Raw genomic sequence first — 15,676 nt, 5'->3', positions numbered from 1 at the left:
TGATCCCGTGTCACAACCATGTCTATATCGTGTCACGGGATAAGGAGGATGGTTTTACAGTACACGATATAGACGTGGTTGTGTCACGGGATCAGGAGGGTGGTTTTACAGTACACGATATAGACGTTGACGTGTATTTACATTATCTATACACTGGACATTGAAAGTATCTTTAACGTTATAGACAGTAGACATTTATATTATCTATAACGTTATAGACACCGGACATTTACATTATCTATAACGTTATAGACACTGGATATTTATATTATCTGTAACGTTATAGACACTGGATATTTATATTATCTGTAACGTTATAGACACTAGAAATTTACATTATCTATACGTCCAGTGTCTATATATTCGATGTTCTTTTCCCCACCAGAGGTTTAATTCTTTTCTGTCAAGGCATACAAGACATTTTTTTTTTAATAACCATGTACAGAATGGTTTTGTATTTGTCTTGTTGTACCGGTTTTTGCTGTAGGAGTGTTTGACTAATTTGTACCTAACGAATTGATCTGAAATAAGGTCAATCATAAAAAGGTTATAGGTCTTTTAAAATAAACTGCAAAAGAAAATAAAAAAATACGCATTGCTCTAATTCCAACAGTATATCTTTGTCTGTCAAACAAATCAAATTTACATTCTTAAAGCTGGCTCCAGCAGGTCTGCATGCCAATAACGGGATAGTTTTGTAAAATTGGTTGAATAGGGCTTTAAGATTTCTTGATTTGATCAAAACAGAAATTTAACACTTCATAGCAATGTATTATATACAGTGATTTTATATAGAATTTGGTTTAAGGGACCCAGCATCGCCTCCATGGGTCGATGTGAATGTTTTAGGCGGAGACTCTTTTGTACATGTATTGAAAGATTAAAAGGAAACTGATCCAAAGTTCGCAAAGAATGACAACGGCTTGATATACCTGTGTGTAACACGTACTTTACGTGTCCGTTTTCAATCCGATAGAATGAGCTTTGAATAGTTTACCTTTATGTAAAGAAATTAAAGATACTTACCATTGATCAGTACTTTTTTCGTAATTGAGTTTCTTTCAATACCTAGTTTAATGTGTTTAAAGCAAAAACATAACTAACTCATGTTTCAGTCGGTGTACGTAGTTACAAAGTTTTCAACTATTGTTTTAGTGTTTAAGCTAAAACAATGTTACAGAAAACTCAGCGCTGGAATCGGTATATACGTGAATGCAAGACGATTATGTTTGCGACAAAATTGAAATGAAAATAGACTCTTCTTGTAGAGTACCAATTCAATATTGTGACAGCTGGTAATGTCCGTCACGTTATACTCGCGAGAAATCATCACCTAGGTTGTGTTTTACAACTACTATTCCGTCTGGGTTTAAGCTGACACGCTCCTGTAGAGATTATGTCCGCCAGCTGGGTTTAAGGTGACACGCTCATGTAGAGATTATGTCCGCCTGGGTTTAAGGTGACACGCTCATGTAGAGATTATGTCCGCCAGCTGGGTTTAAGGTGACACGCTCATGTAGAGATTATGTCCACCTGGGTTAAAAGTGACACCCTTATGTAGAGATTATGTCCGCCTGGGCTTAAGGTGACACGCTAATGTAGATATTATATCCGCTTGGGTTTAAGGTGACACGCTCCTGCAGAGATTATGTCCGCCTGGGTTTAAGGGGACACGCTAATGTAGAGATTATATGTCAGAAAATCGGTATCATATGTGACTAAATTACATGAAACAAGAACAATGCATTTAGTAAAGAAACATGACTGAAGGGATCAGGAGGATGGTTTTACAGTACACGATATAGACGTTAGTGTGTCACGGGATCAGGAGGATGGTTTTACAGATCACGATATAGACGTTAGTGTGTCACGGGATCAGGAGGATGGTTTTACAGTACACGATATGTTTTACAGTACACGATATAGACGTTGACGTGTCACGGGATCAGGCGGGTGGTTTTACAGTACACGATATAGACGTGCCTGTGTCACGGGATCAGGAGGGTGGTTTTACAGTACAGGATATAGACGTGGCTGTGCCAGGGGATCAGGAGGATGGGTTTACAGTACACGATATAGACATGGTTGTGACACGGGATCAGGAGGGTGGTTTTACAGAACACGATATAGACGTTGACGTGTCACGGGATCAGGAGGTTGGTTTTACAGTACACGAAATAGACGTTGACGTGTCACGGGATCAGGAGGGGGGTTTTACAGTACAGGATATAGACGTGGCTGTGCCAGGGGATCAGGAGGATGGGTTTACAGTACACGATATAGACGTGGCTGTATCACGGGATCAGGAGGATGGTTTTACAGATCACGATATAGTCGTTAGTGTGTCACGGGATCAGGAGGATGGTTTTATACTACAAGACGTGGTTGTGTCACTGGACCAGGAGGATGGATTTACAGTACACGAGAGAGACGTGGGTGTGTCACGGGATCAGGAGGGTGGTTTTACAATACAGGATATAGACGTGGTTGTCTCACTGGACCAGGAGGATGGTTTTACAGTACACGATATGTTTTACAGTACACGATATAGACGTTGACGTGTCACGGGATCAGGAGGGTGGTTTTACATTACACGATATAGACGTGGTTGTGTCACTGGACCAGGAGGATGGATTTACAGTACACGAGAGAGACGTGGGTGTGTCACGGGATCAGGAGGATTGTTTTACAGTACACGATATAGACATGGTTGTGTCACTGGACCCGGAGGATGGTTTTACAGTACACGATATAGACGTGGTTGTGTCACGGGATCAGGAGAATGGTTTTACAGTTGGTTTTACAGTACACGATATAGACGTTGGCGTGTCACGGGATCAGGAGGGTGGTTTTACAATACAGGATATAGACGTGGTTGTCTCACTGGACCAGGAGGATGGTTTTACAGTACACGACATAGACGTGGGTGTGTCACGGGATCAGGAGGATTGTTTTACAGTACACGATATAGACATGGTTGTGACACGGGATCAGGAGGGTGGTTTTACAGAACACGATATAGACGTTGACGTGTCACGGGATCATGAGGGTGGTTTTACAATACAGGATATAGACGTGGTTGTGTCAGTGGACCAGGAGGATGGTTTTACAGTACACGATATGTTTTACAGTACACGATATAGACGTTGACGTGTCACGGGTTCAGGAGGGTGGTTTTACAATACAGGATATAGACGTTGTTGTGTCACGGGACCAGGAGGATGGTTTTACAGTACACGACATAGACGTGGGTGTGTCACGGGATCAGGAGGATTGTTTTACAGTACACGATATAGACATGGTATCATATGTGACTAAATTACATGAAACAAGAACAATGCATTTAGTAAAGAAACATGACTGAAGGGATCAGGAGGATGGTTTTACAGTACACGGTATAGACGTGGGTGTGTCACGGGATCAGGAGGATTGTTTTACAGTACACGATATAGACATGGTTGTGACACGGGATCAGGAGGGGGGTTTTACAGTACAGGATATAGACGTGGCTGTGCCAGGGGATCAGGAGGATGGGTTTACAGTACACGATATAGACATGGTTGTGACACGGGATCAGGAGGGTGGTTTTACAGAACACGATATAGACGTTGACGTGTCACGGGATCATGAGGGTGGTTTTACAATACAGGATATAGACGTTGTTGTGTCACGGGACCAGGAGGATGGTTTTACAGTACACGACATAGACGTGGGTGTGTCACGGGATCAGGAGGATTGTTTTACAGTACACGATATAGACATGGTTGAGTCACTGGACCAGGAGGATGGTTTTACAGTACACGATATAGACGTCGGTGTGTCCCGGGATCAGGAGGTTGGTTTTACAGTACACGATATAGACGTTGACGTGTCACGGGATCAGGAGGATGGTTTTACAGTACACGATATAGACGTTGGTGTATCACGGGATCAGGAGGATTGTTTTATATTACAATACGAAGGCGTGGTTGTGTCACGGGATCAGGAGGATGGTTTCACAGAACACGATATAGACGTTGGTGTATCACGGGATCAGGAGGATTGTTTTATATTACAATACGAAGGCGTGGTTGTGTCACGGGATCAGGAGGATGGTTTTACAGAACACGATATAGACGTGGGTGTATCACGGGATCAGGAGGATGCTTTTACAGTACACGATCAAGGCGTGGTTGTGTCACGGGATCAGGAGGTTGGTTTAACAGTACATGATGTAGACGTGGCTGTGCCACGGGATCAGGAGGATGGTTTTACAGTACACGATATCGTCGTGGCTGTGTCCCGGGATCAGGAGGATGCTTTTACAGTACACGATATAGACGTGGGTGTATCACGGGATCAGGAGGATGCTTTTACAGTACACGATTAAGGCGTGGTTGTGTCACGGGATCAGGAGGTTGGTTTTATACTACACGATATAGACGTGGCTGTGTCCCGGGATCAGCGGGATGTTTTAACAGTGCACGATATAGACGTGGCTGTGTGAAGGGATAAGGAAGATGGTTTTACAGTACACGATGTAGACGTGGCTGTCTCCCGGGATCAGGAAGATGGTTTTACAAAACACGATATAGGCGTGGGTGTGTCATGGGATTATGAGGATGGTTTTACAGAATACGATATAGACGTAAGCGTGTCACGGGATCAGGAGGATGATTTTACAGTACACGATATAGACGTGGCTGTGCCAGGGGATCAGGAGGATGGTTTTATACCACACGATATAGACGTGGGTGTGTCATGGGATCAGGAGGATGGTTTTACAGCACACGATAAAGGCGTGGGTGTGTCACGGGATCAGGAGTGTGGTTTCACAGAACACGATATAGACGTTGGTGTATCACGGGATCAGGAGGATGGTTTTACAGTACACGATATAGACGTGGCTGTATCACGGGATCAGGAGGATGGTTTTACATTACACGATGAAGACGTGGCTTTGTCACGGGTTCAGGAGGATGGTTTTACAGTACACGATATAGACGTGGCTGTATCACGGGATCAGGAGGATGGTTTTACAGTACACGATATAGACGTGGCTGTATCAAGGGATCAGGAGGATGGTTTTATACCACACGATATAGACGGGGGGGCGGCAAGGGATCAGGAGGATGGTTTTACAGTACACGATATAGAATAGACGTGGGGGCGGCAAGGGATCAGGAGGATGGTTTTACAGTACACGACATAGACGTGGGTGTATCACGGAATCAGGAGGATGGTTTTATGGTACACGATATAGACGAGGGTGTGTCACGGGATCAGGAGGATGGTTTTACATTACACGATGAAGACGTGGCTTTGTCACGGGTTCAGGAGGATGGTTTTACAGTACACGATATAGACGTGGTTGTGTCACGGGATCAGGAGAATGGTTTTACACTACACGATATAGACATGGCTGTATCAAGGGATCAGGAGGACGGTTTTATAATACACGATATAGACGTGGGTATGTCCCGGGATCAGCGGGATGGTTTAACAGTGCACGATATAGACGTGGCTGTGTGAAGGGATAAGGAGGATGGTTTTACAGTACACGATATAGACTTTGGTGTGTCCCGGGATCAGGAAGATGGTTTTACAAAACACGATATAGGCGTGGGTGGGTCACGGGATCAGGAGGATGGTTTTACAGAACACGATATAGGCGTGGGTGTGTCATGGGATCAGGAGGATGGTTTTACAGTACACGACATAGAGGTGGGTGTATCACGGAATCAGGAGAAAGGTTTTATAGTACACGATTTAGACGTGGGTGTGTCACGGGATCAGGAGGTTGGTTTAACAGTACATGATCGATGTAGAAGTGGCTGTGTCACAGGATTAGGAGGATGGTTTTATATTACACGATGAAGACGTGGCTTTGTCACGGGTTCAGGAGGATGGTTTTACAGAACACGATATAGACGTGGGTGTGTCACGGGATCAGGAGGATGGTTTTACAGTACACGACATAGACGTTGACGTGTCACGGGATCAGGAGGATGGTTTTACAGTACACGATATAGACAGGGTTGTGTCACGGGATCAGGAGGTTGGTTTAACAGTACATGATGTAGACGTGGCTGTGTCCCGGGATCAGTAGGATGGTTTTACAGTACACGATATAGACGTTGGTGTGTCCCGGGATCAGGAGGATGGTTTTACAGTACACGATCAAGGCGTGGTTGTGTCCCGGGATCAGGAGGATGGTTTTATACTACACGATATAGACGTGGGTGTGTCACGGGATCAGGAGGATGGTTTTATACTACACGATATAGACGTGGCTGTGTCACGGGATCAGGAGGATGGTTTTACAGTACACGATATAGACAGGGTTGTGTCACGGGATCAGGAGGTTGGTTTAACAGTACATGATGTAGACGTGGCTGTGTCCCGGGATCAGTAGGATGGTTTTACAGTACACGATATAGACGTTGGTGTGTCCCGGGATCAGGAGGATGGTTTTACAGTACACGATCAAGGCGTGGTTGTGTCCCGGGATCAGGAGGATGGTTTTATACTACACGATATAGACGTGGGTGTGTCACGGGATCAGGAGGATGGTTTTATACTACACGATATAGACGTGGCTGTGTCACGGGATCAGGAGGATGGTTTTACAGTACACGATATAGACAGGGTTGTGTCACGGGATCAGGAGGTTGGTTTAACAGTACATGATGTAGACGTGGCTGTGTCCCGGGATCAGTAGGATGGTTTTACAGTACACGATATAGACGTTGGTGTGTCCCGGGATCAGGAGGATGGTTTTACAGAACACGATCAAGGCGTGGTTGTGTCCCGGGATCAGGAGGATGGTTTTATACTACACGATATAGACGTGGGTGTGTCACGGGATCAGGAGGATGGTTTTATACTACACGATATAGACGTGGCTGTGTCACGGGATCAGGAGGATGGTTTTACAGTACACGATATAGACAGGGTTGTGTCACGGGATCAGGAGGTTGGTTTAACAGTACATGATGTAGACGTGGCTGTGTCCCGGGATCAGTAGGATGGTTTTACAGTACACGATATAGACGTTGGTGTGTCCCGGGATCAGGAGGATGGTTTTACAGAACACGATCAAGGCGTGGTTGTGTCCCGGGATCAGGAGGATGGTTTTATACTACACGATATAGACGTGGGTGTGTCACGGGATCAGGAGGATGGTTTTATACTACACGATATAGACGTGGCTGTGTCACGGGATCAGGAGGATGGTTTTACAGTACACGATATAGACAGGGTTGTGTCACGGGATCAGGAGGTTGGTTTAACAGTACATGATGTAGACGTGGCTGTGTCCCGGGATCAGTAGGATGGTTTTACAGTACACGATATAGACGTTGGTGTGTCCCGGGATCAGGAGGATGGTTTTACAGTACACGATCAAGGCGTGGTTGTGTCCCGGGATCAGGAGGATGGTTTTATACTACACGATATAGACGTGGGTGTGTCACGGGATCAGGAGGATGGTTTTATACTACACGATATAGACGTGGCTGTGTCACGGGATCAGGAGGATGGTTTTACAGTACACGATATAGACAGGGTTGTGTCACGGGATCAGGAGGTTGGTTTAACAGTACATGATGTAGACGTGGCTGTGTCCCGGGATCAGTAGGATGGTTTTACAGTACACGATATAGACGTTGGTGTGTCCCGGGATCAGGAGGATGGTTTTACAGTACACGATCAAGGCGTGGTTGTGTCCCGGGATCAGGAGGATGGTTTTATACTACACGATATAGACGTGGGTGTGTCACGGGATCAGGAGGATGGTTTTATACTACACGATATAGACGTGGCTGTGTCACGGGATCAGGAGGATGGTTTTACAGTACACGATATAGACAGGGTTGTGTCACGGGATCAGGAGGTTGGTTTAACAGTACATGATGTAGACGTGGCTGTGTCCCGGGATCAGTAGGATGGTTTTACAGTACACGATATAGACGTTGGTGTGTCCCGGGATCAGGAGGATGGTTTTACAGAACACGATCAAGGCGTGGTTGTGTCCCGGGATCAGGAGGATGGTTTTATACTACACGATATAGACGTGGGTGTGTCACGGGATCAGGAGGATGGTTTTATACTACACGATATAGACGTGGCTGTGTCACGGGATCAGGAGGATGGTTTTACAGTACACGATATAGACAGGGTTGTGTCACGGGATCAGGAGGTTGGTTTAACAGTACATGATGTAGACGTGGCTGTGTCCCGGGATCAGTAGGATGGTTTTACAGTACACGATATAGACGTTGGTGTGTCCCGGGATCAGGAGGATGGTTTTACAGAACACGATCAAGGCGTGGTTGTGTCCCGGGATCAGGAGGATGGTTTTATACTACACGATATAGACGTGGGTGTGTCACGGGATCAGGAGGATGGTTTTATACTACACGATATAGACGTGGCTGTGTCACGGGATCAGGAGGATGGTTTTACAGTACACGATATAGACAGGGTTGTGTCACGGGATCAGGAGGTTGGTTTAACAGTACATGATGTAGACGTGGCTGTGTCCCGGGATCAGTAGGATGGTTTTACAGTACACGATATAGACGTTGGTGTGTCCCGGGATCAGGAGGATGGTTTTACAGAACACGATCAAGGCGTGGTTGTGTCCCGGGATCAGGAGGATGGTTTTATACTACACGATATAGACGTGGGTGTGTCACGGGATCAGGAGGATGGTTTTATACTACACGATATAGACGTGGCTGTGTCACGGGATCAGGAGGATGGTTTTACAGTACACGATATAGACGTGGGTGTGTCACGGGATCATGAGGATGGTTTTACAGAACACGATATTTTCGAGGGTGTGTCACGGGATCATGAGGATGGTTTTACAGAACACGATATAGACGTGGCTGTATCACGGGATCAAGAGAATGGTTTTAAAGTACACGATATAGACGTTGGTGTGTCACGGGATCATGAGAATGGTTTTACAGAACACGATATTTTCATGGGTGTGTCACGGGATCAGGAGGATGGTTTTACAGTACACGATATAGACGTGGGTTTGTCAAGGATAGAGGATGGTTTTACAGTACACGATATAGACGTGGCTGTGTGATGGCATCAGGAGGATGGTTTTACAGTACACGATGTAGACGTGGCTGTGTCACTGTATCAAGAGGATGGGTTTACAGTACACGATATAGACGTGGGTGTGTCACCGGATCAGGAGGATGGTTTTAGAGTACACGATATAGACGTGGGTGTGTCACAGGATCAGGAGGATGGTTTTACAGAACACGATATAAACGTTAGTGTGTCACGGGATCAGGAGGATAGTTTTACAGTACACGATAATAGACGTTGGTATATCACGGGTTCAGGAGGATGGTTTTACAGTACACGATATAGACCTGTCTGTGTCCCGGGATCAGAAGGATGATTTTACAGTACACGATATAGACGTGGTTGTGTCTCGGGACCAGGAGGAGGGTTTTACAGTACACGATATAGACGTGGGTGTATCACGGGATCAGGAGGATGGTTTTACAGTACACGATATAGATGTGGCTGTGTCCCGGGATCAGGAGGATGGTTTTATACTAAACGATATAGACGTGGTTGTGTCTAGGGATCAGGAGGATGGTTTTACACTACACGATATAGACATGGCTGTATCACGGGATCAGGAGGACGGTTTTATACTACACGATATAGACGTGGGTGTGTCCCGGGATCAGCGGGATGGTTTTACAGTACACGATATAGACGTGGGTGTGTCACGGGATCAGGAGATGGTTTTACAGTACACGAAATAGACGTGGTTGTGTCTCGGGATCAGGTGGATGGTTTTACACTACACGATATAGATATGGCTGTGTCACGGGATCATGAGGATGATTTTACAGTACACGATATAGACGTGGTTGTGTCACGGGATCAGGAGGATGGTTTTACACTACACGATATAGACGTGGCTGTGTCTCGGGATCAGGAGGATGGTTTTACAGTACACGATATAGACGTGGCTGTGTCACGGGAACAGAAGAATGATTTTACAGTACACGATATAGACGTGGTTGTGTCTCGGGATCAGGAGGTNTGTGTCACGGGATTAGGAGGATGGTTTTACAGAACACGATATAGACGTGGATGTGTTACGGGATCAGGAGGATGGTTTTACAGAACACGATATAGACGTGGATGTGTCACGGGTTCAGGAGGATGGTTTTACAGTACACGACATAGACGTGAGTGTATCACGTGATCAGGAGGTTGGTTTAACAGTACATGATCGATGTAGACGTGGCTGTATCACGGGATCAGGAGAATGGTTTTATACCACACGATATAGACGTGGGTGCGGCAAGGGATCAGGAGGATGGTGTTACAGTACACGACATAGACGTGGGTGTATAGTACACGATATTGACGTGAGTGTATCACGTGATCAGGAGGTTGGTTTAACAGTACATGATCGATGTAGACGTGGCTGTGTCACGTGATCATGAGGATGGTTTTACAGTACACGATTTAGACGTGGCTGTGTCACGGGATTAGGAGGATGGTTTTACAGAACACGATATAGACGTGGATGTGTTACGGGATCAGGAGGATGGTTTTACAGAACACGATATAGACGTGGATGTGTCACGGGTTCAGGAGGATGGTTTTACAGTACACGACATAGACGTGAGTGTATCACGTGATCAGGAGGTTGGTTTAACAGTACATGATCGATGTAGACGTGGCTGTATCACGGGATCAGGAGAATGGTTTTATACCACACGATATAGACGTGGGTGCGGCAAGGGATCAGGAGGATGGTGTTACAGTACACGACATAGACGTGGGTGTATAGTACACGATATTGACGTGAGTGTATCACGTGATCAGGAGGTTGGTTTAACAGTACATGATCGATGTAGACGTGGCTGTGTCACGTGATCATGAGGATGGTTTTACAGTACACGATTTAGACGTGGCTGTGTCACGGGATTAGGAGGATGGTTTTACAGAACACGATATAGACGTGGATGTGTTACGGGATCAGGAGGATGGTTTTACAGAACACGATATAGACGTGGATGTGTCACGGGTTCAGGAGGATGGTTTTACAGTACACGACATAGACGTGAGTGTATCACGTGATCAGGAGGTTGGTTTAACAGTACATGATCGATGTAGACGTGGCTGTATCACGGGATCAGGAGAATGGTTTTATACCACACGATATAGACGTGGGTGCGGCAAGGGATCAGGAGGATGGTGTTACAGTACACGACATAGACGTGGGTGTATAGTACACGATATTGACGTGAGTGTATCACGTGATCAGGAGGTTGGTTTAACAGTACATGATCGATGTAGACGTGGCTGTGTCACGTGATCATGAGGATGGTTTTACAGTACACGATTTAGACGTGGCTGTGTCACGGGATTAGGAGGATGGTTTTACAGAACACGATATAGACGTGGATGTGTTACGGGATCAGGAGGATGGTTTTACAGAACACGATATAGACGTGGATGTGTCACGGGTTCAGGAGGATGGTTTTACAGTACACGACATAGACGTGAGTGTATCACGTGATCAGGAGGTTGGTTTAACAGTACATGATCGATGTAGACGTGGCTGTATCACGGGATCAGGAGAATGGTTTTATACCACACGATATAGACGTGGGTGCGGCAAGGGATCAGGAGGATGGTGTTACAGTACACGACATAGACGTGGGTGTATAGTACACGATATTGACGTGAGTGTATCACGTGATCAGGAGGTTGGTTTAACAGTACATGATCGATGTAGACGTGGCTGTGTCACGTGATCATGAGGATGGTTTTACAGTACACGATTTAGACGTGGCTGTGTCACGGGATTAGGAGGATGGTTTTACAGAACACGATATAGACGTGGATGTGTTACGGGATCAGGAGGATGGTTTTACAGAACACGATATAGACGTGGATGTGTCACGGGTTCAGGAGGATGGTTTTACAGTACACGACATAGACGTGAGTGTATCACGTGATCAGGAGGTTGGTTTAACAGTACATGATCGATGTAGACGTGGCTGTATCACGGGATCAGGAGAATGGTTTTATACCACACGATATAGACGTGGGTGCGGCAAGGGATCAGGAGGATGGTGTTACAGTACACGACATAGACGTGGGTGTATAGTACACGATATTGACGTGAGTGTATCACGTGATCAGGAGGTTGGTTTAACAGTACATGATCGATGTAGACGTGGCTGTGTCACGTGATCATGAGGATGGTTTTACAGTACACGATTTAGACGTGGCTGTGTCACGGGATTAGGAGGATGGTTTTACAGAACACGATATAGACGTGGATGTGTTACGGGATCAGGAGGATGGTTTTACAGAACACGATATAGACGTGGATGTGTCACGGGTTCAGGAGGATGGTTTTACAGTACACGACATAGACGTGAGTGTATCACGTGATCAGGAGGTTGGTTTAACAGTACATGATCGATGTAGACGTGGCTGTATCACGGGATCAGGAGAATGGTTTTATACCACACGATATAGACGTGGGTGCGGCAAGGGATCAGGAGGATGGTGTTACAGTACACGACATAGACGTGGGTGTATAGTACACGATATTGACGTGAGTGTATCACGTGATCAGGAGGTTGGTTTAACAGTACATGATCGATGTAGACGTGGCTGTGTCACGTGATCATGAGGATGGTTTTACAGTACACGATTTAGACGTGGCTGTGTCACGGGATTAGGAGGATGGTTTTACAGAACACGATATAGACGTGGATGTGTTACGGGATCAGGAGGATGGTTTTACAGAACACGATATAGACGTGGATGTGTCACGGGTTCAGGAGGATGGTTTTACAGTACACGACATAGACGTGAGTGTATCACGTGATCAGGAGGTTGGTTTAACAGTACATGATCGATGTAGACGTGGCTGTATCACGGGATCAGGAGAATGGTTTTATACCACACGATATAGACGTGGGTGCGGCAAGGGATCAGGAGGATGGTGTTACAGTACACGACATAGACGTGGGTGTATAGTACACGATATTGACGTGAGTGTATCACGTGATCAGGAGGTTGGTTTAACAGTACATGATCGATGTAGACGTGGCTGTGTCACGTGATCATGAGGATGGTTTTACAGTACACGATTTAGACGTGGCTGTGTCACGGGATTAGGAGGATGGTTTTACAGAACACGATATAGACGTGGATGTGTTACGGGATCAGGAGGATGGTTTTACAGAACACGATATAGACGTGGATGTGTCACGGGTTCAGGAGGATGGTTTTACAGTACACGACATAGACGTGAGTGTATCACGTGATCAGGAGGTTGGTTTAACAGTACATGATCGATGTAGACGTGGCTGTATCACGGGATCAGGAGAATGGTTTTATACCACACGATATAGACGTGGGTGCGGCAAGGGATCAGGAGGATGGTGTTACAGTACACGACATAGACGTGGGTGTATAGTACACGATATTGACGTGAGTGTATCACGTGATCAGGAGGTTGGTTTAACAGTACATGATCGATGTAGACGTGGCTGTGTCACGTGATCATGAGGATGGTTTTACAGTACACGATTTAGACGTGGCTGTGTCACGGGATTAGGAGGATGGTTTTACAGAACACGATATAGACGTGGATGTGTTACGGGATCAGGAGGATGGTTTTACAGAACACGATATAGACGTGGATGTGTCACGGGTTCAGGAGGATGGTTTTACAGTACACGACATAGACGTGAGTGTATCACGTGATCAGGAGGTTGGTTTAACAGTACATGATCGATGTAGACGTGGCTTTGTCACGGGTTCAGGAGGATGGTTTTACAGAACACGATATAGACGTGGATGTGTTACGGGATCATGAGGATGGTTTTATACCACACGATATAGACGTTGGTGTGTCACGGGATCAGGAGGATGGTTTTACAGTACACGATATAGACTTTGGTGTGTCACGGNAACACGATATAGACGTCGGTGTGTCACGGGATCAGGAGGATGGTTTTACAGTACACGATATAGACGTGGCCCTGTCACGGGATCAGGAGGATGGTTTTACAAAACACGATATAGACGTGGGTGTGTCACGGGATCATGAGGATGGTTTTTACAGAACACGATATAGACGTCGGTGTGTCACGGGATCAGGAGGATGGTTTTACAGTACACGATATAGACGTGGCCCTGTCACGGGATCAGGAAGTTGGTTTTACAAAACACGATATAGACGTCGGTGTGTCACGGGATCAGGAGGATGGTTTTACAGTACACGATATAGACGTGGCCCTGTCACGTGATCAGGAGGATGGTTTTACAGTACACGATATAGACGTGGGTGTGTCACGGGATCATGAGGATGGTTTTACAAAACACGATATAGACGTCGGTGTGTCACGGCACCAGGAGGATGGTTTTACAGTACACGATATAGACGTGGGTGTATCACGGGATCAGGAGGATGGTTTTACAGTACACGATATAGACGTGGCCCTGTCACGTGATCAGGAGGATGGTTTTACAGTACACGATATAGACGTTGGTGTGTCACGGGATCAGGAGGTTGGTTTTACAAAACACGATATAGACGTGGATGTGTCACGGGATCATGAGGATGGTTTTTACAGAACACGATATAGACGTCGGTGTGTCACGGGATCAGGAGGATGGTTTTACAGTACACGACATAGACGTGGCCCTGTCACGGGATCATGAGGATGGTTTTACAGTACACGATATAGACGTTGGTGTGTCCCGGGATCGGGAGGATGGTTTTACAAAAGACGATATAGACGTGGCTGTGTCACGGGATCAGGAGGATGGTTTTTACAGAACACGATATTGACGTTGGTGTGTCCCGGGATCGGGAGGATGGTTTTACAAAAGACGATATAGACGTTAGTGTGTCACGGGATCAGGAGGATAGTTTTACAGTACCCGATATAGACGTTGGTATATCACGGGATCAGGAGGATGGTTTTACAGTACACGATATAGACGTGGTTGTGTCTCGGGACCAGGAGGAGGGCTTTACAGTACACGATATAGACGTGGCTGTGGCACGGTATCTGGAGTATCGTTTTATACTACACGATATAGACGTGGCTGTGTCACGGGATCAGAAGGATGATTTTAAAGTACACGATATAGACGTGGTTGTGTCTCGGGACCAGGAGGAGGGTTTTACAGTACACGATATAGACGTGGCTGTGTCCCGGGATCAGGAGGATGGTTTTATAGTACACGATATAGACGTGGGTGTGTCACGGGATCAGGAGGGTGGTTTTATACTACACGATATAGACGTGGGTGTGTCACCGGATCAGGAGATGGTTTTATACTACACGATATAGACGTGGCTGTGTCACGGGATCAGAAGAATGATTTTACAGTACACGATATAGACGTGGTTGTGTCTCGGGAACAGGAGGATGGTTTTACACTACACGATATAGACATGGCTGTATCACGGGATCAGGAGGACGGTTTTACAGTACTCGATATAGACGTGGGTGTGTCCCGGGATCAGCGGGATGGTTTAACAGTGCACGATATAGACGTGGCTGTGTGAAGGGATAAGGAGGATGGTTTTACAGTACACGATATAGACGTTGGTGTGTCACGGGATCAGGAGGATGGTTTTAAAGTACACGATATAGACGTG

This window comes from Mizuhopecten yessoensis, unplaced genomic scaffold (genome assembly GCF_002113885.1).
Source record: "Mizuhopecten yessoensis strain PY_sf001 unplaced genomic scaffold, ASM211388v2 scaffold1561, whole genome shotgun sequence".
In the NCBI taxonomy this organism is placed as follows: Eukaryota; Metazoa; Mollusca; class Bivalvia; order Pectinida; family Pectinidae; genus Mizuhopecten; species Mizuhopecten yessoensis.
The sequence above is the reverse complement of the archived record's forward strand: the minus strand, read 5'-3'. Positions refer to the sequence as shown.